General features: G+C 38.5%; 1 pseudogene; it reads left to right on the forward strand.

Annotated features, from left to right (window-relative positions):
- Positions 1-533: 533 nt before the first annotated feature.
- Positions 534-26496, forward strand: LOC111800093 (annotated as a pseudogene).
- The last annotated feature ends 1153 nt before the right edge of the window (positions 26497-27649 follow it).

The raw sequence follows: 27649 nt of genomic DNA on the forward strand, positions 1-27649 counted from the left end.
ATAAACGATCTTTATCATTTTTTTTAGATCATTTGCATGTTTATTTGAAGATCAAATAAACTTTGATTCGCATCTTTTTCTTAATCCATCTAAATCTAGAATAGTTGTGTTTGATATTTTTTTTTTCTTTTTCTCATAATCTACGTATGAAGATAACTTCAAAATTTTTTGAATTCTGTAAAAAGGAGAGTTAGATCATTTTTAAAATCTTCACGTTCTTTCTTTTTGGAATTTTTTATTTTTTTTATTTTTCAGTGTGTAATTCTATCCAAAAATATCTTCGTGTCCCTTATTTGTTTGTTCAGTTCTTGTTTTATTTTGTTGTTATTTCATAATTAACTTATCTTGATTGCCTTGAATAGCTTGCTACTATCAGAATTGCTTTACCAATATATTAGCCTACCTTGATCATAATTTAGTCACTTTCCCAAATAGCCTACCTTTGTGTGTATAAACATTAGTGTCCTTGAGTGTAAAATCAGTGAGTTGAGTGTGTGAGGTCCTAAACATATTCCACTACTGTTTGTACAATCATGAACCAAGATGGAGGAAATGGAGGGGAGATCAATGAAGCTAGGTGGAGAGAAGCACAGGTCGGAACAATTACTCGTTTGAATCAAGTTATTAGTACATTGACAGACCGGATGGAGCGAATTGAAATAGCCTTAGGTAATCTTCAAGGGAGGGAAGTACTCTTGAATGAAGGAGTTGAAAATGAAGAAGATGACAATGTCACCCTTTTAGCGGGACATAGTCCTAGGGGAGGGAGAGATGTCGGTCGAGGGAGAGGAAGAGTCAGAAGAAGGGGTAGAGAAATGTTAGCACCAAAAAGAATTGAGAGGGAGTACCAGTATGAGAGAGAAAAAGAAAGAGGAGTCGGGTGAGTAAAGCTAAAAATTCCAACTTTCTATGGGAGATCTGATCCAGAGGAGTATTTGCAATATGAGAGAAAAATTGAGCATGTTTTTTATTGCAACAATTTCAGTGAAGAAAGAAAGTTGCAGCTTGCTGTGGCTGAATTTTGTGATTACGCCATTATATGGTGGACATCTTTGAAATCAGAGTGGAGGAGAAATTATGAAGAACCAATTGAAACGTGGGAGGAATTGAAGACATTAATGAGAAAAAGGTACATTCCTAAGCATTATTCTCGAGTACTCAAGCAAAAACTCTATACTTTACAACAGGGATCCAAAAGTGTTGAAGAATATTACAAAGAAATGGAGGCCCTTATGAATAGAGCATGTATTGATGAAGATGAGGAAGATACAATGGCTAGATTCCTTGGTGGGTTAAACCGACAACTTGCTCATCAAGTGGATAGACAAGCGTACTTTGATATGCAAGAATTGTTACACCTTACTGTCAAAATTGAAGGGCAACTAGCTTGGGAGAAGGAGAACTCCAAGAGGTATGGTATTTCAAAGTCTACTACTTTCAACACTTGGAAAAAGAATGCAAATATTGAAAAGATAGATTTCAAAGTTGGAGGCAAGTATGATCTTGACAAAAAGAACAAAGCTAAGACCTCCAAGGGTAAAGAGAAAGCGGAGGAATATAAGGAGATTCGAGAAAGAAAAAGAGACTTCAAATGTTGGAAATGTCAAGGAATTGGTCATCGTAGTCGTGATTGTCCTAACAAGAGAGTCATGATCATCAAGAATGGACAAGTTGTCACAGATAGTGAGGAAAGTGACCAGGATGACCTAGTTGAAGAAGAAATCCATAAGAATGAGGAGGAACTGGAAGATGGAAGTCATTTGGTACTTGTTACCAGAAGACTTCTTAAAACTCAAGTTACAGAGAATGATGTTGATGATCATAGAGACAACCTATTTCACACAAGGTGTTTAGTCAAGGGGACTCCTTGTAGTCTTGTAATTGATAGTGGAAGCTGCACCAACGTCGTAAGTACCATGCTGATCAAAAGGTTGCTAATTCCAACCCAACACCATCCTAAACCTTACAAGCTTCAATGGCTCAATGATAGTGGAACAATGAAGGTAACTTCTCAAGCTTTAATATCTTTTACTTTGGGAAAATATAAAGATGAAATTCTTTGTGATGTTTTACCAATGCATGCTGGAGACATATTGCTTGGCCGACCATGGAAATTTGACATGAGGGTTATGTATGATGGCTATTTGAATAGGTATTCTTTTGTAAAAGATGGTAGAAAAACCACTCTTGTACCTTTGAGTTCTACCATGTATTTGCTTATCAATTAAAATTAGAAGAAAAAAAGAAAGAGTTTGAGGAAAAATAGTTGAAAGAAAAACAAGAATTGAGTGAACAAATAGAGAAGAGTCAAAGAGAAAAACATAGTGAAAAAAGAATGAAATTGAAAAAAAAAAAAGAAAGAATGTTAGTTGTTTGGCTAGAGTTGGAGAGGTTAGAAGGGCAATGTTCTCACAAAAAACCATCTTTGTACTTGTGTACAAGGAAGAATGTTTGGTCTCTAATGATAACAATTTGTTTTTGCCTAGTATGTTTCAATCTCTTTTACAGGAATTTAATGACGTATTCCAAGATGAAGTCCCTCAAGGACTACCTCCCATTAGAGGTATTGAACATATAATAGATTTTGGGTAGTCATTCCTAATCGGCCAGCTTATAGAGCGAACCCAGCTGAGACTGAAGAAATTCAGAGGCAAGTAGAGGAGCTCATGGAGAAGGGCTATATACGAGAGAGTTTGAGTCCATGTTCTGTACCAGTCTTATTGGTGCCGAAGAAAGATGGAACATGGCGCATGTGCGTGGATTGTATTGCCATCAACAAAATCACGGTACATCCTATTCCTAGGCTAGACAATATGCTTGATGAATTGCATGGTTCATGTTTATTTACAAAGATTGACTTGAAATCTGGATATCATCAAATTAGAATGCATGTAGGAGACGAATGGAAAACCACGTTCAAAACTAAGTTTGGATTGTATGAATGACTTGTTATGCCTTTTGGGTTAACTAATGCTCCTAGTACATTTATGCGCTTAATGAATCACGTTTTGAGAGAATATTTAGGAAAGCATGTTGTTGTGTATTTTGATGATATTTTAATTTATTCAAAGACTTTGCATGAGCATGTGGAGCATGTTAAGTTAGTTTTGATTACACTTAGTAAAGAGAAACTTTATGCTAATTTTAATAAGTGTAGTTTTTGCATGGAAAAAGTTAACTTTCTTGGATTCATAGTTGGTAAAAATGGAGTAGATGTAGATGAAGAGAAAGTTAAAGCAATCTGGGATTGGCCAACACCACAAAATGCAAGTGAAGTTCGTAGTTTTCATGGGTTAGCTAGCTTCTATAGAAGATTGATAAAAGATTTTAGCACCATAGTTGCACCATTGAATGACTTAGTGAAAAAGAACGTTGTTTTTAAATGGGGAGATATGCAAGTGAATGCATTCAATGATCTTAAGAATAAATTAACCAATGCACCATTACTTGTCTTGCCTAACTTTGATAATACTTTTGAAATTGAGTGTGACACAAATGGTCTGGGCATAAGTGTTGTTTTGATGCAAGATGAAAAACCCGTAATGTATTTCAGTGAAAAACTAAATGGGGCATCATTGAACTATCCTACCTATGATAAAGAATTGTTTGCTTTATACTTTGGAATTATTTATGCATCTTGTCTTACAAAAACAGCTTTGNCCAAGACTTTGGAATTATTTATGCATCTTGTCTTACAAAAACAGCTTTGGATGATTATTATGTGTTTTATGAATTCTTATTTAAGAAAAGTAAGTTTTGTATTTCTAAATGCTCTATCAGAGATTTGCTTGTAAAATAAGCACAGGGTGGTGGCTTAATGGGACATTTTGGGTATAATAAAACTTATAATATGTTGCATGAACACTTCTTTTGGCTGAAAATGAAGCATGATGTTCATAAATTTTGTAGTCAATGCTTTAAATGCAAAGAAGCTAAATCTAGGTCACAACCAAATGGATTGTACACTTCTTTGAATGTACCTAACAAACCTTGGACTAATATATCTATGGATTTTGTTCTTGGTTTACCGCACACTAAAAAGGATAAAGATAGTATTTTTGTTGTGTAGACAGATTTAGTAAGATGGCTCATTTTATTGCAGGTAACAAGACGAACGATGCAAAACATGTTGCTGACTTATTTTTTAGGGAAGTAGTAAGATTACATGGAATCCCTAGAATAATTGTTAGTGATAGGGATGCTAAACTTCTAAGTCACTTTTGGAAAGTACTGTGGGGTTAATTGGGTATCAAATTGTTGTTTTCAACTACATGTCATCCTTAGACAGATGGACAAACTGAAGTGGTTAATAGAACATTAGGAGTATTTCTTAGGGCTATTATTTCTAAGAATATTAAGTCTTAGGATGAATGTTTGCCATTTGTAGAGTTTGCATATAATAGAGCAATTCATAGTACCACTCATTGTTCTCCTTTTGAAGTTGTTTATGGATTTAATCCACTTACGCCTCTTGATTTGCTTCCTATTCCTTCTAATATTTTTGTGAGTAACGCAGCCACAAGTAAGGCAGACTTGATCAAAACATTGCATAGGAGGTGAAGGAGAGAATTGAGAACAAAAATTTCAAAGTTGCTTCAACGATTAACAAATGATGGAAGAAAATCATTTTTAAACCTGGTGACTGGGTTTGGATACATTTTCGCAAGGAGCGATTCCCATCTCAACGGAAGACAAAGTTACATCCAAGAGGGGATGGCCCTTATCAAGTCCTTGAACGAATTAATAACAATGCATATAAAATTGATCTTCCTGGAGGCTTTTTAGTACATTCTACTTTCAATGTTGCCGACTTGAGTCCTTTTTTGAAGAGGGGGAAGATGTCCTTGAACGAATTAATAACAATGCATATAAAATTGATCATCCCGGAGACTTTTCAGTACATTCTACTGGAAATGTTGCTGACTTGAGTCCTTTTTTGAAGAAGGGGAAGATGATTCCTTGAGTCCTTTTTTGAAGAAGGGGAAGATGATAAGAATCATGGTGTTTCAAATGTTCCAACTTTCAATGTTGCTGACTTGAGTCCTTTTTTTGAAGAGGGGGAAGATGATAAGAATCAATGTTGGTGTTTCAAATGTTCCAACTTTCAATGTTGCTGAGTTGAGTTCTTTTTTGAAGAGGGGGAAGATGATAAGAATCAATGTTGCTGACTTGAGTCCTTTTTTGAAGAGGGAGAAGATGATAAGAATCCAACTGGACCTATTATCCGCGAGAAGATTCAACAAACATTCATTCGGTTCAACCATTATTTCTAGAATTAGAAGCTGATACGATTGACAAAGGACAATTATCAATGTCAGGGGAAAGATGGTAAGAATCATGGTGTTTCAAATGTTCCAACAACAGGGTTTGAACCTACACGAGTGAAACCCAATAGATTTTAAGTTTGTCTCCTTAGCCACTTAAACATATCAACGTTTATTGGAAGATTTTATTGTTTTTTTCATTTTCATTTTGAAATGGTCAAATGGTCAAATGGGCAAAATTGACTTCGTCTTTTGTGGAGATTAAAGAGAATCGGGATTGAATCCCAGCCACAAACGACTTTTTTCGGGAGACTATAAATACCAACAATATGTTATATAAAAATCAGATTGGTGAATGAATGAAATTGAGATCTCGAATTGAGACGTTTTCCTTAGAAATCCGAGCATCAATTTTGCCATTTCTAGGTTTCAAGCAATTCTTGTATTAGAATTGTATCCGAGCCATTAAATCAAGCCTTGATCAAGTTAGATTGTGGAGTGACTCAATTTAGAATAAGGTTCCAAATCTTGCTTCTAGATCTTCGATCGTAAGAGGTAATCTAATTCTAGCCTTATCTCTTGGTTGATCTAAATTTCGTATAAAGAGGTGTTAATTACTTTGATTCAAGGGTTCTTGCTAAAACAAAAACTTGGATCGTTGAGCTGAGGATTAGGGTTGCCTTATCACCACTGATGAACCTTCTCTCGGTCTCCAAGACTCGCAACATAAACACGACAAAACAACTGTACTATGGTTGTGAGCTATGCCCTCTAAGGTCTCCCTCACCCTTCTCTTGGACTGGGTCCGGGACTCACTAGATAAACAACGACAAACTAACTAGTTTTGACATATCCCGCTTAGACTAGGGGAGCAAGCCCTAAGCTTAGCCACATTGGCCTCGCTTATCGTATTCATTGAGTCGCGCACAATGGGGTACCACTCGAGGTGAAGCTCACAAGCCAACCACGATATTTTCTCATCGTGGCTCCTACATATACAATAGCGATGTCTGAAAGCTTGTAATACAGTCTCGTGTTGGAACTACACTCCAGCAAACTCTTCACTAGCCACCTTAATGTAGCAAGGTTGCCTCGATACTTCTCTAGTCTTGCTGCAACTTTATCTCTATATGCCCATGTCTAGCTGATGTTTACTTCTCGAGCTGATGCTGGTCTTGATCCTCTGGTGAAGTCACCCGCTTTAGGCATTATGCAGTGACTCAAGGAATATATCCATGCTTGCACCTTAGAGCACATGTACGGTGTAAGAAACACATTCATTAGGGCCTTCCCCAACTCAAACTCAACTCAACTCAACTGCCTCTTATAGCAATGTTGTCCCCCATAAGGACTTGTGTTGTGCTCAACTTGGCACTTGGCCAACACTTGTCTTGTCTGACCCCCGACTTCTCTACTTGCAACCATAGACACAATGCCTCTAATGTACATGATTCTTTGGAAGACACCCGATCTGGTGTGCCTTCTGTTGCATTTGTTTGCCCAATCGGAATGTCAAGCAGTTGACAAATGAGCTTGGTTCTTACTTGATGGGTAGATTTTTTCGCATTGAGGTGTTGACACACCACACTAATGAACTTGGAGGAGTCTTGGCTTCAACTCACAACTGAATTCTAACTTTGACTTGCAAACCCACTCTGGCACTCTTGAAATCCAAGGTCAACATTCAACCCTCGAGATCTTCTTCTTGACAATCTCGTCCGACTAGACACACGAAGTGTGACTATGATACCAATTGTCACGATCATACTTCTTCAACCGTATAATGTCGTGATCCTAACACATCATGACTATCCTCGAGGAGAACCCAAGCCCCGTATTCATTTTTCGCTTAACTTGTAGGTTTGCTGAACCTTAGGCAAAGTTTTTTTTCCAACCGAACATCACTTATCTAGAAGCAAAACTTATTTGCAAAAACGCCACCCACACATCTACGTTCAATCATTCGTGACACAACCAACTTGCCTTTACTCGGGGCCCAAGTCATTCAGGTCGAACTTGCCTTTACTCGGTCTCTCAATTGAATGTAGCCTCTCAATGCCATCTTGGTTCCAAATTAACATGGCTCATATATCTTAATACAATCCAAAGTCACGGGGTGTCATCGACCTTCACAACTCACTCAGTCATGCAATCAAGAGCGAGCCCACATGTTATTCATAATATCAAGGCATCCCATACATCCATCCATCTGAGTTTTATTGAGGCATCAAACCCTCTCGCATCCATGCCATATCGTTTACGAACTCCATACCAGGTAGCGGGAGTATGATTCAACCTCTGACACATGGGCTGGGGTGCAATATGACATACTGGTGTAGCCCGATACTGTCCTAAAAAAATAAATTTCAAAGAAAGTTGCCTGAGACACTTGTCTTGTAGCACTCACCCTCACTGTGACACACGTATGTAGTGGAGAGCTGATACCATACCTCCCCCTATAGTATATCTATAGGCATTTTTAATTTTTCTCGGGTAGACACCATTTTGGCAAACGATCATACGGTGTCGTGGGGCATCCGTCTAGTGTCTGTTTGAAACCAAATCTGACAAGTATTTATGTTTTACATGTACAGACTTGACTCTAGAACCACGTGCCCAAATTTCTTCTCAATCCCAACTTTCTAGGATAAGGTCAGGAATCCTCCGGTCCTTGAACAAGCCTATCTTTGGCCCTCTTCTCTATTTGTTGTCCATTCATTGCTTATGCCTCATTCTACTTTCAATGCACACTGTGTGTGGTAATATTGATTTATGCAATGTTCTCATTGGTCGCATCATGACACTCATCTAGGCCAGCGAGAACGCTGGACTCCAAATGGGGTAGATTGTGATATCCCATATTAGATGAGGAGAAGAACAAAGTATTCTTTATAAATATGTGGAAACTTATTCCTAGCAGACACGTTTTAAAAATCTTGTGGGAAAATCCGAAAGGGAAAGCCCAAAGAAGACAATATCTTGTAGCGGTAGGCTTGGACCGCTACATGGCTCCTTAATTTTCCATTTGATAAACCCATATTTCTCTTTTTAATGTTCATACCAACCCTTTAATTTCATGGTTACATACTTTGTAATGAAAACTTTATTTCAACACAACCACTCTCAATACCTACATCAACCTATATAATATTACCGTCTACCAAACCCCTTTGTCATTTTCATTGAAGCAATTTACTGGTACACATGGGAACATCCTTTTTCATCTGACTTGTAGCACTACATTGTATTTTTTCTTTTTTTTCTATAATTCGAGGCATTTGATTGAGACATCTAACTTCTTCGACAAAATCATTTTCACGAAAAAATCGTTTTCATGCGGATATTAGTGTTTAATAGATTACTGACCTTCTTTTATGAAACTATATCTTCACAATCACCGAACAAAATTTATATACTCTAATCATGATTTGAATCATCAAGACATCATATATCATTCACATTTTATGCCAACACAAATGGAAAGCCATGGAAAACATTCAAGATTTTCCATTTATTATATTTTGTAAAGCTACCTGATGGTGACGAGATGTTAGCAGCAAAGCTATGGAAACACCTTGAGCATACAATTTAGGAAAGTTGGTAGATTCTATAAGTTTAGAACTCTGATACCAACTATAACGACCACAATTATCTATTAAAATCAAGGAACCCACATAGTATTGTGGTGTACACAATACTGTATCATGACATCACGACAAACATAAATGTCGTAAGGTATGCGTCCGTACTAATCATAACGGAAAAATATTCCTATGCAATTGTTGCAACTCAATAAGTCAAGAGACCTCCATTTTATAATGGATCTCAAATTCCTACTTTCTCAATGTGGGACAACTTTTTTTCTTTTTTTAATTTTGAGTTATTACAATAGTGGAGGATCTAATTAATGAATGAAATTTAAATAATGAAAGAGTTTACCTTTTGTATCCGCTTATAATCGATAGGTTCATAAAATCACTTTCTAGCTCATAATAATCAATTTAGTTGAAAAAAAAATTCAATTATTTATTAAATATTTAATATATTTGATAAAGTAGAAAAATATATTTAATGTGATATGTATAATTCTAAATAAAAAAATATTATAAGTCCAATATTTAAACTACGGGAAGGAATAGTCTATTCCTTACACAACGTGTATAGGTCCACTTCAAGAGTATTCTTGCTGGTTAAAGGGTCTTTCTCTAGTTTTTGTTTTTGGTCTGATTGGATCGAATTCACTACTATGCATTTTAGGTCTAATTTATGGGTATCTTAGTAGTTCGAGGATTTTCTCTAGTTTTTGGTCTGATTTGATCGAATTCACGATAGTTCCAGGGTTTTTCTCTAGTTTTTTTTGTTTGATTATGTCCAATTCACTATATTTCAAGTTGGTTCGCTTCTGCTTTAGCCCGTTCATGAGCTTTTCTTGGTGTTTTGAGTAGAATCTAGAGTTATTTAAACTTTTTTAGAACGAGAGTTATAAGACCGATTCTTGTATGTATTAAAGGTTATTGGTGAAATTGGACTCCACTTAATGGAATCTAAACTAATGAGTGAGCTTAAGGGAGCATAAAACTATTGGATTTGGCTTCTTGATGTAAGACACTTTTCTTGTATAAATGTAATGTTAGATATGTATGGAATGTTTGTTGTGCGAGTTATTGTAATATTTGTACATATTCGAAAATGACATTTTTGAAGCATTATGAGACCTTTTGCATCAATCAAAAATTAAGATAATAGGAAATTGTGGAATTTACGTTCATTGTGATTATGACTTTGTTATAATATATATCTATGTGCATAGAAATTGTATCACTAATTTGTGTACGACCTTGTGACAATTTTTTATTTGTGTGCATAGGAATTATACCACTACTTTGTAATTTTTATTTGTGGTGACTATTTATTTGCATGTAAGGGAGTCAATCATGTTGAACAACTTAAGGTCTAAGCCCAAACCCATTTAGTAGATATTGCCTATTTTGGCTCGTCACATATCATCGTCAGTTTTACCATTTTAAAACGTGTCTATTAGGGAGAGGTTTTCACACCCTTATAAGGAATGCATTTCTCTCTTCAACCGATGTGAAATCTCAATATCCACCCCCATTGAAGGTCAGCGTTCTCCCTTGCACACCGCCTAGTGTTTGGCTCTGATACCATTTGTAATACTACAAGCCCACTATTAATAGATATTGTCCGCTTTAGCCTCACAATTTTAAAACGCGTCTACTAGAGAGAGGTTTCCACACCCTTATAAAGAATGTTTTCCTTCTCTAACCGATGTTGTACCTCACGCTCAACTTTACAATATTTTTGTTCTATCTATGCATAACTAATCCCAAGTCTTACGATAATAAAGGCCCCAAAATAAAATTATAAAATGAAATAAAAATGATATCAAAGAAGATATTATTAAAGAAGAGAGACACAAAAATTATATAAAAAATATTAATTACATGCATTTATTTCAAAAGGAAAAAAAAGGTTAAAATCTATTAAATGCCCCTAAAAAAAATTATTTGAGAGAGCTAGAATAATATCTACGTGTCCATTTTCTCTACCTAGAGCTTCAAATTGTTCATTTTTTTCTCTTAAAGCTTTTCAAAGTTGTCTAAAAAAAGGGTTCTCCATAATGTATATGCTTTATTTATAAAATTTGGTGACAAAAGTATTGTTAATTGGCTAGTAGATACCTCGGTTTAATTAAATTTTTTTCTTTCTTTTTATTTATTTATAAAAATTAGGAACTTAAACATAGTTCAACTAACTCGAAGTAAAAAAAGAAGTCTAGAAAGTTCAAATCTTCCGGTAGGATTGTAAAAATATAAAAATTTTGTGCTTATTAAAATTAAACTAAGAACCAATCTTTAAGTGGTTTATACGTTGAGATGTAATTTAATTTGTAAATTTCTTTCGCCTAACAATCGGAGGTCATTGCATAGTCCTTGAATTAAAAATATCTATTAGTGGATAGTTACCTTTGACAGCTAATCCTCTTAATAGTACGATAGTAGCATACAAATTTATAAATGTGGTGACAGAAAGGGACTAGTATAATAAAATTTCACTTGAATTGTCCAAACTCGACTCTTTTTGTAGTAACGCCCTTGACAAATTACGTTAATGTCCTTCTAGAAGAAAAAGATGTACCAAAGTAAGGAGTTCATTAATGAATATATGGAGCTAGATCTGAGCTGCTTTATCTAAACCTCTATTCCCTTCAAAGTTAAATTTATCTTGTCTAATTCTAACCATTTTTTAGTACAACAAATGTGAACGATAGAGATTTAAACATCCTACTCTAAAATATATTTCTGTTACCTTCTGCTTTGAGATAAGATTTTAATTATTAGAAAATTCTCGAGCCTTAGTTTCAAAATAACTATTAGAAGTACATATTCACCGTTTCAAATCAATTCATAAAGAAAAAAAACACATGACAAAGAAGAAAGAAAGTTAGGAAATGAAGTGTTTGGTTGGCNCTAATCTAATCCACGAACATCCATACTCTCAATTTAACTAAAACTCATGAAAAAGGGAAATAAAAGAAATTGATTGTAAATGTTAATTATATTTGATTATATAAAAATTAGAAAGGAAAAAGGGAAACTTCGAAAGAATCCAAAATATATATGGCTGTCCACATCTTACCATAAGCTCAGGTTTGGTAGGGTTCTTTTTCTGTCCCTTTAATTAAACCTTCAAACTTATCAACCTTTTTCAAAACACAAGTCCTTTAAATTCAAAGTTAAAATCTTTACCATTTTCAGGACCTATTCCCTTGTCCGTCAAATGGTAAAATTTGTTATTTTGACGGAATATGATGGATTTCGGCTTGGATTAGGGTTTGATACTTGATGGTCCCGACATTTCCCTGCATCTTCTATAACATAGTCACCTTACTTACTCCTCGCTTCTAAGAGTGAAAACTATCCCTACAAATCAACATGAGTCTATGTTTTGTCCACTCTCACATGTTCCGTAAGAAAGTTCTCAAGAAGGTTAGTTATCGTTTTAATTATCCTAACTTTTAAAACGCGCCTGTTACAGAAAGTTTTCCACTCTAATAAAAAATGTTTTGTTCTCCTCACAATCCACCCTCTTCAAAGCCCAATGTCCTTGCTGGCATTCGTTCTCATTGTTAGGAATTACGGATCTCCATAATGGTAATGACATATGAGAATCTCACCATCCACACAATCCACCCCCTTCAGGGCCCAGTGTCCTTGCTGACACTCGTTCTCTCTGTTAGGAATCACGAATCTCCACAATGGTAATTACAGATGAGAATCTCATAATCCACACAATCCTCCCCCTTCAAGGCCCAGTGTTGCTAGCACTTGTTCTCTCTGTTAGGAATCACGGATCTTCACAATGGTATGAGAGATAAGAATTTCACAATCCACACAATCCACTCCTTTAGGGTCCAGTGTCCTTGCTGACACTCATTCTCTCTGTTAGGAATCACAGATCTCCACAATGGTATGATATTGTCCACACTTCCCCTTAATCAAGGCTCGACTCCTTTTTTTTGAAGTCTTAGTCATTTTTTACTATGCCTTCGAGGAGCCTCGACTCCTTTTTTTCTTTTTGGGGTCCTTTGTTGACATGGCTAAGTTTTAGGGCATGACTCTAATACCATGTTAGGATAGTCCTTTGTTGACATGGCTAAGGTTTAGATCATGGCTCTGATACAATGTTATGAATCACGGATCTCCACAATGGTATGATATTGTCCACTTTGAGCATAAGCTCTCATGGCTTTACTTTGGGCTTCCCCAAAAGACCTCATTCCAATTGAGAGAGTATTTCTTGATTATAAACTCATGATCATTCCCTAAATTAGCGGACTTTCATCCAACACCCTCTCCAATTAATTTGGGATATCACAATCCACTCCCTTCGGACAAAACGTTCTCATTGGCCCTCGTTCCTCTCTCCAATCGAAAGATATTGCGTTTGGTATACAGTAGCGAATTTAGGTTAGTAGAAATCTAGGGTCCGCTTATAGTTTACATACCGAAGAGGTCAGGCTGAAAAGCATTGAATTTTTCTTATACTCTTTAGATATAATAATGAATTATAACTATTTATCTCTCTTCCAAGGCCCCCTCTTTTGTAGATCCATGTTAATCGGTAGAAGTGATCTGAAGTTTTTGACAACTTCAGAGCTACGTTTAATGCAATAATTTCTCATCTCTCTGTAAAATGATAAGAAAAGGACATGAAGTACTATGAATTCATGTTAATAATGGGTATTGAAATTGAGCTCAAGGTTTCATGAACAAGTTCATGGGTGCCTTTAATGCAATTATCATCTCTCTTTCTCTCTCTGGGTAGAATGAAAAAAAGGCAGACAGTGGGACTGTTAATCCAAGTTGAGGGGAGGTGGAGGTTGTCTTGTTTGTACTAAATTCATAGCTGTCTTTACTTTAATAAGTGTAACTGGAAGTGAAAGGGACCAGTCAGAGTACTTTGTTTCAAAACTTCTTACTAATTTAAACCCTTCAAACACCAACCTCCTTCTACAACCCTAAACCCTAAACCCTAATTTAATTTCCAAAATAAAATTTCTACTGCAAGAGGCTATATATATATATAGGGTAAAGGTGTATATTATTTCGTTTAAAAAATTCTAATATTAATTTTATGTTTTTCAATTTTTTATTTTCTTGTCAATAAATATTAAATGGATTAATAATAAGTTTCCATGACATGATGTTGAATATGTGCAAAAGAAAAAAAAGAAAAAAAAAAAAACTAGAAATTTATGCCAACTTTTTACAAAATTTCAAGGGAATATACCCTCTTTCTCTAAGACTACCTAATTTCAAGATGTCACTTAACATAAAATTGTTCTAAGAAAAGTATACTTAAAATTGCTCCGAGATTAGAGATCGCAATCGATCTAAGGAGTTCTTGATAGAAAAATACTCATTGGAGATAGGAGGTTGATTCTGGGCAATCGAATCGTTCAATTACTCCTAGAACCATGGTAGAGCGAAGGTAAGTTTCTTTGGATTTTTTATTTTGATATGTCTTCAAGATTCGAGAATTAGGGTGGAGTTAGAAGCTAATGATTGAGAATGTTAATCTTGGGAAGATTCCTTACAAATTTAATATTGGAACTTAGACAAGAATCAAGATGAAAATAGAGTTTCATAACGCCCTCAAATTTTGGTTAGAACGAAATAAATTACAAAGATTAGATGCAAATGTTAAGGTCCATGGCTCTAAAAAATAATAGGAAAATATATTCAGATAGGTGGAATAGAGAGCAATATCTCGATGGAGAAATTGAATCGTTTCGAGTTATGGATCGAAATTTATAAAATTCCAAGGAAATTGGTTTGAAATGGCGTAATCTAAAAACTCAAAAAAATTCTTAAAAATTGAAACACAGGTGAAGAATTCGGTGACGGGCAGCGGAATGCGAGCGGTGTAAGGAGAGCCATGTGTCACCATTAAAAAATTGATGGTAAACCATGCTCGTTGGGGGCTCAAAAGCAGTAACTTACCCCGCGCTGATTGAACTGCCCGGGCATGAACTCTTGCGCGTGGGAGCTCCGTTTTTTGACCGTTTGATGTCTTTACATCAGTTTTTTCGTCTTTATTTCAATAATGGCCTTAATTTTGTTTGATCTTGGGCTTACTAGTGAGTTTTTAAGAAAATTTTGAGCCCACTAATAATAGATAAGCGAACTCTAAGTGGTACGTGACAAACCAGTAATTAATCTTATGATTTTTAGAAAGCAATACTTGTAGGAATTGCTTGGATATGCATGCATACTAGAAAAACCAACCTTAGTTGGCTAGTTTCAGTATGACCTGTGCCTAGGAAAACTAGATAATTGTGAGAATAAACACACTATTGTTGGATTAACTGGATTGTTCCTTGTATGTATTGTGCAGTATTTCTACTGCTTGTACTTGATCGTGTTGAAATGGTGGATCATACTTTTTGAATCTGCGCTCTAGATGCTTGATAGATGTTATCGCTCTGTTGAGCATATATATGATTGTATGCACGATTGAATGTTCATTAGCACCAGTTGATTGAATGTGTGGTTCTCCCTGTAGTGGACAAGTAGTTGAGACAACTCAAGACTAGGGTACGTTCAATAGTCTGGCTAGATTGGAAAACCTTCAATAGTCCGAGTGCAATATAATCGTGAGAGTCCATCAAAGGGCGAGACCCCTAGTGCTCTTGACCAATCCAGACCCCAAGAATCAAAATTGAGAGATTTGAAGGTGTAAATTTATGTCAAGATCGCCAAACTGCCCTAAAGACCTAGAAAACCACCATGGTAACCCTGGAGAAAAATAAAAGGTAGGCTGTAGGCTGTTAGTAGTCGGTTCAGTGACTGCAAAGCTTCCACTTTCCTTTCCACTTCAATTTTGTACGATTCAGCTAGGCATCTGGTTGGTTAGAAGTGTGTGACGTGAGAGAGTGTTTGGCTGGACTACCATACGTGATGGATTTTTCCTACGGGAGGACGTTAATCATGCGGTAGTCTGTGAAGCTGGCACATATAGGGGTTAACATCCCCGACCTTGGACAACTCCATGGCCTGTGGTACAGTTTCGCCAACTACCTCCCATGGATGACAAGTAGCCTTATACTCACGTTGTGATCCCCACCTGTTAGAGAGTGTTCTTGAGGTAACGCCTCAACACCAGACGACGGATTACCATTGTGTAGGCTAGCTATCTACCCAATACTGTGAACAACAAGAATGATATACTTAGATCCTAAAGAAAATTTGTGGTCTCCTACTAGGTCAAGGATGCGATGAGAGCCTACACATAGGTTACTTACTGGGTATAGTTATATACTCATCCCTTTTCCTTTTTCTTTTTTCAGGTGTTTATAGGTTGTCGTTGTTGGTAGAGGTAGAGGAACGTTCGAAAGCTATGCAGTCACAGAGAGGGTCCTTTTGAAGCATCAGTCTATTTTTTCATTTGAATTGTTTCTATTTTAATTTGTAATTTTATCCCAAACCATTTTCCTCGTTTGTAATATAGTTGAACAAGACCGTCTTGTATGGATTTAATTTTGTATTTAATTTTAGTGTTGTCCATATTTTGATTTAAATTTGACCGCATTTTCTTATTCTACTTTATTTTTTTAATTGTTTTCATTTTGGCCTATATAGTCTCAATATGAGTTTCAAAGCCTCAAAATTCAGGTCATGACAGATCGGTATCGAAACAGTTAGGTTTTAGGTTATGTAAACTTTTTTTTAGGATAGAGAGTCATACACCACTGTGAATTAGCTCGAGACACGCCTCGCTGCACTAGGTATTGAGTTTAAGACTTGTATGAACTTGTATGTATTGGGTTTCATGGTAGTTATGCTATGATGGGAGCCCGATGGGAGCCCGAGTTGGCAACATACTTAACTTATAATGAGTATTAGTGCTCAAGTAAGCTACGTGACAGGGCATCATGCTATGATGGGAGCCCGAGTTGGCAACATGAGAAGAAACTACTAGGCCATTTTTTGTGAGGTAGTAAGGACCATAAGGGTCTTGGCAAGGTTAGGATGCACTTGTATAAAAATCAGAGAGAAGTACATACTGAAAACTACTTTCCATAGTTGCTATGAGTATTAAGGAATTTCTGTTATTTCCTTCCGCCTAACCCATGCCCTGCATAGTTTAAGGATTAGACTAACTAAATGTTCATAAGACTTTCTAGATACTATCATGATTGTCTTCTTTAACGATGTATCAGCGTATGCTAAGATGAAGTTAGTTTATCGAAAATACCTTAAGGGAGTTTTGATGGTGTTATGAACACACCAGTTGTACAACAAGTTCTTGTAATGATGAGTTATAATTGATGATAATGGTCTTCCCTAGCCACGTGGTATCCAGTTATGGGATCAGAGGCGCAGCAAAAGCGTGGTTTGAGGCTATAGAAAGGGTCTCCCAATATTTGAACTACTCTGAAGAGTATCATGTACACTGTGCCACATGCATGTAGAGAGGCATGACACACTTTTAGTAGAAGGGTGTCATAAGAATGCTCGATATTAAGGAAAGACTAGGGACGTAGTCCTAGTTTAAAGACGCCTACATAATGAAGTATTACTCATGCTCAAGAGTTAGGTAGCCTTCCTTGAACAACCATAGGGTTAGAAGACAATCGAAGAGTACGACCTAGTGCCTGATAGATAAACGAGGTTTGCACCAAAGTTGGTTAGAATAGAGATGATGAAGATGGACCGCTTCATCGCTGGTTCCAAGGATGAAGATATACCAGGCTTCATGAGTTCACGCAGAAGCATTACATGATGCTAGAAAGATAGACATGTGCACTTGGATTAGAGTCTACCGAACCTATATGATTGTAATCACACCTTGGTGGATGGTGAGCCCTTCATCTATACTCTAGACTACGAGCAGAGTTTTCAAGAGTTAAAGAAGAGGTTTGTGACAACACCCATTTTAAGAGTGACTGGTGGGGTGGGTAATCTCGTGGTATATAGTAAAATGGGAAATAATTGCCCTTCCGCTCCAGACAGCTGAAAGATTACGAATGCAATTACCCAACATATGACCTAGAGTTAGCGGTCGTGGTATTCGCATTGAAGACATAGCAACATTACCAGTATGGTAAGAAAATCCAAGTATATATAGACCAGTCTTAAGTACACCTCCTCCCTCCTTTGGTCCTCTACTTCGACCTCGAAGCTCCTTCACAAAAGAAGAAAAGAAAAAGAAAAAAAAATTGAGAGAGAAAGGAAACCAAAGATTTCTTGGTGAGGGAAAATATAAACTCGAAAACACCTCCCCTAACCTATATACCGAGTAAACTAACCTGGAAAGCCCTCAACGTCCTTGGTACATCCATCCAGAGTAGATTTATGTCGTGGTTGTCACCATCATCATTGTCGGAGGAAGAACCCAAAATTCAAATTTTGAAGGAAACGAGATTCGCCTCCCCCGATGTTCATCACCCACAAAATTTTGTGGGAGAGAAGAGGAGAAGCAACAGAGAGAAATCGGCGTCCCAAAATTGCAGCCAAACCGGGTGAAGGAGGCGACTCCATCGAATCCGAGTCGGACCACATTCATAACCCGCAACCCAAACCGCGTCGGTCCAGCCCACTTGCACCGGCCCAAGTTCCATAGGTCCAAAACCCTTTTGGCCCAGTAGCCCACTATCCAGCCCATCCCGCGAACCGAAGCCCAGCAGCCAACGCCTGAAGATGCGACTCAATCTGTGACTCGAGTCGGACTTAATAGCTAGGGATAGAGTAAAGAATAGCCAAGTAATTGTAGGAAATCAAATGCTAGGTGTAAACATGACGGACTTCGACGTCATACTAGGCATGGATTGAATAAGAAGTAAAATTTTCAATATCGGCGGGACCTACCTTTAAATTTAACAGCACAAGAACTAAGACTACTCCAAAGGTAGTCTCGATGATGAAAGTAAAGAGATAGTCCAACAAGGCGGATGAGCTATATTAGCATGTGTCGTAAACATAAGAGGAAAAGAAAAAAAACCCTAGAAAACGTACCATTAGTAAATGAGTTCTTGGATGTATTTCTGAAAGACCTACCTGGAATAGCCCCTTCCTGAGCGGTTGACTTTGTTATTGAACTTGAACCCGGAGTTGGGCCTATTTCCAAAGCACCTTATCGTATGGCGCCAGCGGAGTTGAAGGAAATCAAGGTGCAGTTACAAGACTTGTTAGACAAAGGTTTCATTTGACTAAACGTATCCCCTTGGGGTGCGCCAGTGTTGTTTGTTAAAAAGAAAGTGTTAGGTTATGGAGCCTGCTGCTTATTTATAGCTTGGTCAACGGTTATATCCGGTAAAGCTATATTTGGTAAAGCTATATCCGGTAAAACTATATATGGTAAATAGCTATACATAGTAGATGGTTAAATCGGGTAAAGCTATATATAGTAAATAGTTATATATAGTAGATGGTTAAATCTGGTAAAGCTATATATAGTAAATTGAACTATATATATATCCCGTCCGGTAGAGCTTTGAACATGTACTTTCTATTCTCTGTAATTCTCTCTTACTGTACATACGTGAAGTCATCAATAGAAAAATCCTTTTAGCCAGAGTTCTCCTTGCACTCTTCTCTATCCTGTTCTTTGTGTTCATCTAGATCGAGCGTGTGCGTTGTTGTACGATCCTAACAACTGGTATCAGAGCTAGACGAAATTCACCACGATCTGTGAAGATGGAAAGTTCAAAGATTAGAATTGAGAAGTTCGATGGATCCGATTTCGGTTTCTAGAAGATGCAGATTGAAGATTATCTGTACCAGAAAGATCTTCACGAACCTCTGTTGGGGGTGAAGCCGGATACCATGACCACGAAACAGTGGAAGNCAATCAGCAGTTCCCGAGGATCTGATAAACTGAAGTTTGGTGAAATTCGAGATGTAGTTCTCAGTGAAAGTATTCGCAAACGGAAAACTGGAGATTTATCAGGCAATGCTCTCAGTGTTGGTCGAAGGGGAAGAAGTAAACCGAAGGGCCCCAACAAAGGGCGATCAAAATCGAACAACCAAGAAAAATCTCCAAATAGACCAAACGTAACGTGTTGGAATTGTGGAGAAAAAGGTCACTTTCGGACAGGTTGTACAAGACCAAAGAGGAAGCAGAATCACAAATCTAGAGATGATGATGATTCTATAAATTCAGCAGAAGACATTGGGGATGCTCTAATCCTCAGCGTGGACAGTTCGATTGAATCCTGGATTTTGGATTCAGGTGCATCTTTTCATTCGTCTCCAAATAAAGAGTTGTTCTGGAATTTCAAGTCTGGAAATTTCGAGAAGGTGTATCTTGCCGACAACAAAGATTTTGGAGATCAAAGGAAAAAGAGATGTCTGCATAAAAACTCCGGCAGGAAATCAGTGGACATTAAAGGATGTCAGATATATTCCTCGTCTCAAAAGGAACCTAATCTCTATTGGTCAGTTGGACAGCATAGGTTATGCAACAAAGTTAGGGAAGAGTTCGTGGAAGATTATGAAGGGTGCTACGGTGGTAGCATGTGGCTCAAAATCTGGAACCTTATACACCATTGCAGGGTGTATGAACATAGCTGCTGTTGCTGAGAGTGCTACAAATTCAAGTCTACTNCACTGCAGGGTGTATGAACATAGCTGCTGTTGCTGAGAGTGCTTCAAATTCAAGTCTACAGCCCAATAGACTTGAACCTATGAGCGCGAAAGGAATGAAGAGGCTGGCTGCGAAAGGAGTTTTAGAAGGTCTGAAATTTGTTGATGTGGGTCGTTGTGAAAACTACTTTATGAGCAAGCAGAAACGAGTTAGCTTCACAAGGACCGCCAGAGAATTGAAGAAACTGCGGTTGGAAATGGAACCGGATGTGGAGCAAGTGGGAGTTGAGCTTGAGTTGCAGGGAAACTCACCTAATGATGTTGTAGCAGATACTCAAGAAACTCCTGAGACTACTACTGAGGAACCAGATGTGGAGCAAGGTTCCAAGACAACAAAGCAAGTGGGAGTTGAGGTTGAGTTGCGGAGAAAATCACCAAGTGATCTTGCAGCAGATACTCAACAAACTCTTGAGGTTGTTGCGGAGGAATCAGAAGTGGAGCAAGTGACACCTGAATTGGTGTTGAGAAGATCATCCTGTACTATCAGAGTACCAGATATGTATGTACCTTCATTACACTATTCGTTGCTGATGAAAGGGAACCACAACCCTTTGATGAGGCCCTACAGTTGGAGGATACAACCAAGTAGGAGCAAGCCATGGAAAATGCGTTGTACTGAGATTGAGTACGTGGCAATAGTTGAAGCTGGAAAGAAGACGATATGGATGACTGACTATCTGGAAGATTGTGCAATAAGTAGCACGAAGATATTCTTTACAGAGATAGTCAGAGTGTCATACAGTTGGCGAAGAAACCCGGTCTATGATTTCAAGAGAAAACACAGAAGACGATACCATTTCACTTGTAGGTTAGTGAAAGATGGTGATGTGTTTGGAGAAGATAGAGGGTGCAAAGAATCCAGCAAACATGTTGACAAAATGTGTTGATGTTGGAATATTGAGGTTGTGCAAAGCCTCAGATTGATATGGTGTCATAAAGACCATGAAGATGCTCATGGTCGTTTGAGAATGAAATTCTTGGTTGACTAGATCAGTCTCCAAGTGGGAGAATTGTTAGGTTATGGAGCCTACTGCTTATTTATAGCTTGGTCAATGGTTATATCCAGTAAAGCTATATATGGTAAATAGCTATATATAGTAGATGGTTAAATCGGGTAAAGCTATATATAGTAAATAGTTATATATAATAGATGGTTAAATCTGGTAAAGCTATATATAGTAAACTGAATTATATATATATCCCGTCCGGTAGAGCTTTGAACATGTACTTCCTATTCTCTGTAATTCTCTCTTACTGTACATACGTGAAGTCATCGATAGAAAAATCCTTTTAGCCAGAGTTCTCCTTGCACTCTTCTCTATCCTATTCTTTGTGTTCTTCTAGATCGAGCGTGTGCGTTGTTGTACGATCCTAACAGAAAGCATATCGATGCGTCTGTGCATCGATTACAAAGAGCTAAATAAGAAAACCATAAAGAAAAAAATACCCTCTGCCTAGAATATAAGACCTATTCGATCAACTCAGAGAGAACGATATTTTCAAAGATAGAACTTTTGTCTGGTTACCACCAAATTAAGATAATGAAAAAGACGTACCAAAGACAGCGTTTAGGACAAGGTAATGTCACACGAGTTCGTAGTGATGCCTTTTGGCCTCACTAATGCCCCTACTGTGTTTATGGAACTAGTGAACCGAGTATTCAAGGATTGTCTAGACACGTTTGCAATTGTGTTCATTGACAACATCCTAGTGTACTCTAGAATAGACTTAAAACACCAGGAACACCTCCGAAAAGTCCTATCCACCCGAAGAGAGAACAAGTTATACGCCAAGTTCTCCAAGTGCGAATTTTGGTTACAACAAGTCTCTTTCCTAGGACACGTGGTGTCAAAGGACCGAATATCCATAGATCCCACCAAGGTAACAGAAGTACTGAGTTTCCTAGGATTTACGAGATACTATCGAAGGTACGTGCAGGACTTTGCTAGGATAGCCTCACCTTTAACACAGTTAACGAGAAAAGGGGTACCATTTCCATATAATGATGCTTGTGAAGCAAGCTTCAACAACCTAAAAGAGAGATTGGTAATTGCCTCGGTACTCATAGTGCCCGAGAGTTCAAAAGGGTACGTGATGTGTGTTAATGCAACACGGCAAGGTCGTTGCATATGTGTCCCGTCAACTAAACGAATACAAAAAGAACTATCCTATCCACGACTTAGAGCTGGTTGCTGTAGTGTTCGCACTGAAAATTTGGCGACACTATCTGTATGGAGAGAAAACTCAAATTTTTACCGACTACAAGAGTTTAAAATATTTCTTCACCCAAAAAGAGTTAAACATGAGACAAAGAAGGTGGTTAGAATTGGTAAAGGACTATGATGTAGATATCTAGTACCACCCTGGAAAAGTAAATATGGTCGCAGATGCCCTGAGTTTAGATGGCCCACTCATCGGCCCTCATTACGAGGGAAGTAAGGGTACAAAAAGATTTTGAAAAAGTTAACATAATTGTAGCGACCAAGGGAGTCATAGCACAGCTGGCTCCACTCACAGTACAACCTACAATTAGACAAAAAATTATTACCTCCCAACAAGAGGACCCCAACCTACAAAAAGTCCTAGGCCAACTAGCCGAGAGTCCAGTAGATGGATTCTCGAAGTCCTCAGATGAAGGACTGTTGTATCAGGGACGCTTGTTTGCCCTGACAATAGAGGAGCTAAAGAAAGAGATAATGACAGAATCTCACAACTCGCCATTTGTCATGAACCAAGGAGGTACTAAGATGTACCAAGATTTAAAACAACATTTCTGGTGGAGGAGCATGAAGAGAGACGTGGCTGAGTTTGTGAGCAAGTGCTTAGTTTGTTAACAAGTGAAAGCTCCTAAACAAATGACAATGGGGATGTTACAGCCCCTTAGTATACCAGATTAGAAGTGACAAAACATAGCAATGGACTTCATAGTAGAACTATCCAGAACACTGAAATGCTATACACTAATCTGGGTAATTGTCGACAGGTTGACCAAGTCGGCTCGCTTCCTATCTGGGAAAGCCACATATACAGTTGACAACTAGACTCAACTGTATGTGAAAGAGATAGTAAGATGGAGTTCAAGTGTCGATAGTGTTGGACCGAGACCCACACTTTACATCAGTATTTTGGCGCTAGGTACTCGCCACGACTTTATTTCCACTTTTCACCCCAAAGATATGGACCGACGAAGCGCCTAAACCAAATCCTAGCGGACATGTTACGTGCTTTCATATTACACTTTAAGCGAAGTTGGGATTCAAGCTCCACTTGATGGAATTCTTGTACAAAAATAGCTTCCAAGCCACTATTGGAATGACACCGTTCGATACCCTGTATGGAAAACGATGCAGGTCCCCGCTATGTTAGGACAAAGTAGGTGAGAGAGAGCTAGTAGGACCCGTGTTGGTTCGAGTCACCAATGAGACTGTCTAGAAAATTCGAGCGAGGATGCGTACCGCTCAAAGTAGACAGAAAAGTTATGCCAATGTAAGGCGTAGAAACTTAGAGTTTGAGATAGGGGACCTAGTGTTCCTAAAGGTGGCACCCATGAAAGGTGTCTTGAGGTTCGAACGTAAGGGCAAGTTAAGTCCTAGATTTATTGGACGTTTCGAAATTCTCGAGCGAATTGGTCTAGTAGCATGTAAGTTAGCCCTATCTCCCTTAGGAGTACACGATATATTTCACGTGTCGATGCTGAGGAAATACATGACGGACTCTATCCATGTTATAGACTACAAACTCCTCCAACTCAACAAAGATATGAGTTACAAGGAAAAACTCGTAAGAATCATACCTCGAGAAGTAAAAGCGTTACGCAACAGGGACATTACGTTCGTTAAAGTATTGTAGCGAAACCACCACACCGAGGAGACCACGTGGAAGCGTGAGGATGAAATTAGATAAAAATACCCCGAATTAGTACAATAGTTTAGACTTTTGAGGACAAAATTTCTTTTTAGGGGTATATAATGTAACGAATCAGCAATTTAACACAAAGAAAAACGCGAGGTCATCGGCCAGGTCGAAAAAATTTCGGCAATCTCCGAATTTTTATATCTCACAAAACCACAACCCCGCGGAACGCCCAAACGCCTCTTCCCTCCTTCAGTCCTCTGCTTCGACCTCAAAGCTCCTACATAGAAGAAGTAAAGAAAGAAAATAAACGAGAGAGAGGAAGGAAACCGAAGCTTTTCCAGCAAGTGAAAATATAAACTCGAAAATGCCTCCCTCAACCACTATACCGAGTAAACCAACTAGGAAAATCCTCACTGGCCTTGATACATCTACCCAGAGCAGATCTACATCGTGGTTGTCGCCGTCGTCATGATCAGAGGAAGAACGCGAAAGTCAAATTTTGAAGGAAACGAGATCTACCTCCCTCGACGTCCACCAACCAAAAAATTTTGTGGGAGAGAAGAGGAGAAAAAAAAAAGAGAGAAAGCGAAAGAAAAAGAATGGAAAATGACGTCGCAAACCACTAAGTAGAGGAGAGAGACATTGGCGTTAATAAATCGTAGCCAAATCGGGTGAAGGAGACGACTCCATTAGATCCAAGTTGAACCCGATCCATAACCCGCAACCCAAACCACGTTGGTCTTGCCCACCTGCAGCGGCCCTAGTTCTTTTTCAGCTCAAAACCCTTTTGGCTTAGTAGCCCACGGTCCAATCGAATCGGCCTGCATCCCAAAGTACCTATGGCCCATCCTGCAAACCGTAGCCCACTCCTACAGACAGACCCGATCTACAACCCGTGCCTCAATCCGACACCATCTGCACGATGTGCTACGCTCTACTGCTGCCACGTGGCACCCTGCGGCGCAGTTTTTCCCTCGGCTCAGCTCGGCTTAGATGCCTCGCGGTTTTCCTACGGCTTCCCAGCGACTTCTAATGACTACTCGACTAAGCTTTTCCCATTTTGGCCTAGTTTCCACCGTTTCAACCTTCTCGGACCTGTTTTCGGCCCCGGTTAAGGTAATTGAGACCGTTTTAAAGTTGTATTTCATATTATTACTTAGATTTCTAATTTAATTGTGAAATACTAACAAAAAGTGACAAACGGTGTGATAGGAAATAAACTTCGACAATGTTCAGATCATCTCCCGAGGAACGAGAGCTTATGTTTAACTAATTAGGGAGTACTTTGGCTAAGGTGTAAGTGGTCTTACTATAGGATTAAAGGTGTTAATATAACACATGTAGGAGCAATTTGGATCTCAGGCACTCTAAGTACATCAATTATAGTAAATTAGCTAGCATGTTCAAAAGCATTAAAACACAAGAAGTTTGAATATTAACCTTTTGAAGTTCAAATTCATTTTTCCTCACGAACCGGTTTCGCACCACCACTAGTGTCTTCCCTACTATTCACCGACCTTAGAACGGGATTATAGAATCCGGTGAGTAACTAAACTTGAAATGAATTTAGTATATGTGAAGAGAGAGTTATGGTGAGTATGATGATTGCATGATGATTGCAAGAGAAAAATAACAACGACTCACAGTATATAACCTTGGGTAAGGAGAAGTTGACAACTAGTCGTATCCTCCTATAGTACATTCTGAGGCATTTCATGTCTGACAGGCCTAGACATGATATTTCTGAAACGTCATACTTCCTAGAAATACAAAAGTAAAACACTAAAATATGAAAAGACATAAAGGGTTGGGCTTGTCATGGGCATGCGGCCATGGGGCAACACGCCTTGAACAAGCATGACCGTGACATCCTCCCCCACTTAATTGGTTGACGTCCCTGCCAACTGACTACTTTCAAACCTGGCGATGTGGGTGGCGGCGGAGTCCAGATCTTCGGCGCGTTCCCAGCTGGTTTCCTCCATAGGGAGATTCTTCCATTTGACAAGGAATTCACGAATCGTCCGTACGGGTCTTCCTATCTTCCTAACCCTGTCGGCTAGGATCTCCTCTATTTCTTTGCTGTCTCTTTGTTTCAGATCGATGCTCGGTCTCGTGATTACATTTGGCTGGTCGTCGTCTGGGTCAAGGTGATATGGCTTCAAGTTGCTCACAGGAATTACTGGGTGGATTTTCATCCATGTGGGTAGCACAACTCTGTAGGACAATCTTTTAAAGGACTTCAATCAGGCCTTCATATTTTCGAATTAGTCTCTGGTCCTTTCGGCTGCGAAATCTGATCTATTTTGGTCTCAACTGGATGAGGACTTGATCTCCTGCCCAGAATTGGAGGGGACGACGCTTCTTGCCCACCCACTTCTTCATATGCTTGGAAGCTTTCTCTAAATATTCTCGGGCTATATCTGTTGTCTGCTTCCATTCTCTTGTGAAGTTTTGAGCTTGAGGGTTTTTTCCTGCATATGGATGATCAATAATACGGGGCAAGGCCGGTTGTCGTCCACTTACAATTTCGAAAGGGGCTCTTCCCCGTAGACGAGCTCGTTTGACAATTGAAATAGAATTGGGCGACATCTAGCAGTTGTTTCCAGTTCTTCTGGCGAAAGTCGACGAAGTGACGTAAGTATTCTTCGAGCAAGCAGTTGAACCGTTCCGTCTATCCATCGGTTTGAGGATGATAGCTCGAGGAGATGTTTAAAGTCGTTTCAAAGAAGGCGAATAATTTGGTCCAGAATGTGCCAATGAATCTACCATCCCTACCACTGATGATGCTCAACGGAATACCCCATAACTTTACAACGTCTTTGAAAAATAGTTGAGTTGTTAGTTCAGCGGAGTATAATTTGGGAGTGGGGACGAACGTTGCATATTTTGAGAACGGGTCTACGATAACCAAGATGGCGTCATATTCCCCGACTTTTGGGAGGTGTGTTATGAAGTCCAGAGACACACTATCCCAAGGCCTTGTTGCCACAGGTAGAGGTTTCGAGAGTCCCGAGACTTTGGCTTTCTCGACTCTGTCCTGTTGGTAGATGAGGCAAGCCTTGGTGTACTACATGATATCGTCCCGCATATTCGGCCAGAAGTTCCCCTTTTTTATTAGGGCATATGTTCTTTGCCACCCAAGGTGTCCGGCCCATAAGGTATCATGACATTCCTGAATGAGCTTTTTCCTTAGTTCTCCCATTCTTGGGACGTATAATCTGTTTCCTTTAGTCATTAGAAGGTCTCCCTCGACCCGAAACTGTCGTATCTTCTTAGCTTTAGCTAGTTTGACGACGACTTTGGCCGATGGGTCTTTGTGTAAATGTTTTTTGATGATGTCGCGCATCGATCCATCGATCT

The sequence above is a fragment of the Cucurbita pepo genome, chromosome LG01 (assembly GCF_002806865.2).
Source record: "Cucurbita pepo subsp. pepo cultivar mu-cu-16 chromosome LG01, ASM280686v2, whole genome shotgun sequence".
NCBI lineage: Eukaryota > Viridiplantae > Streptophyta > Magnoliopsida > Cucurbitales > Cucurbitaceae > Cucurbita > Cucurbita pepo.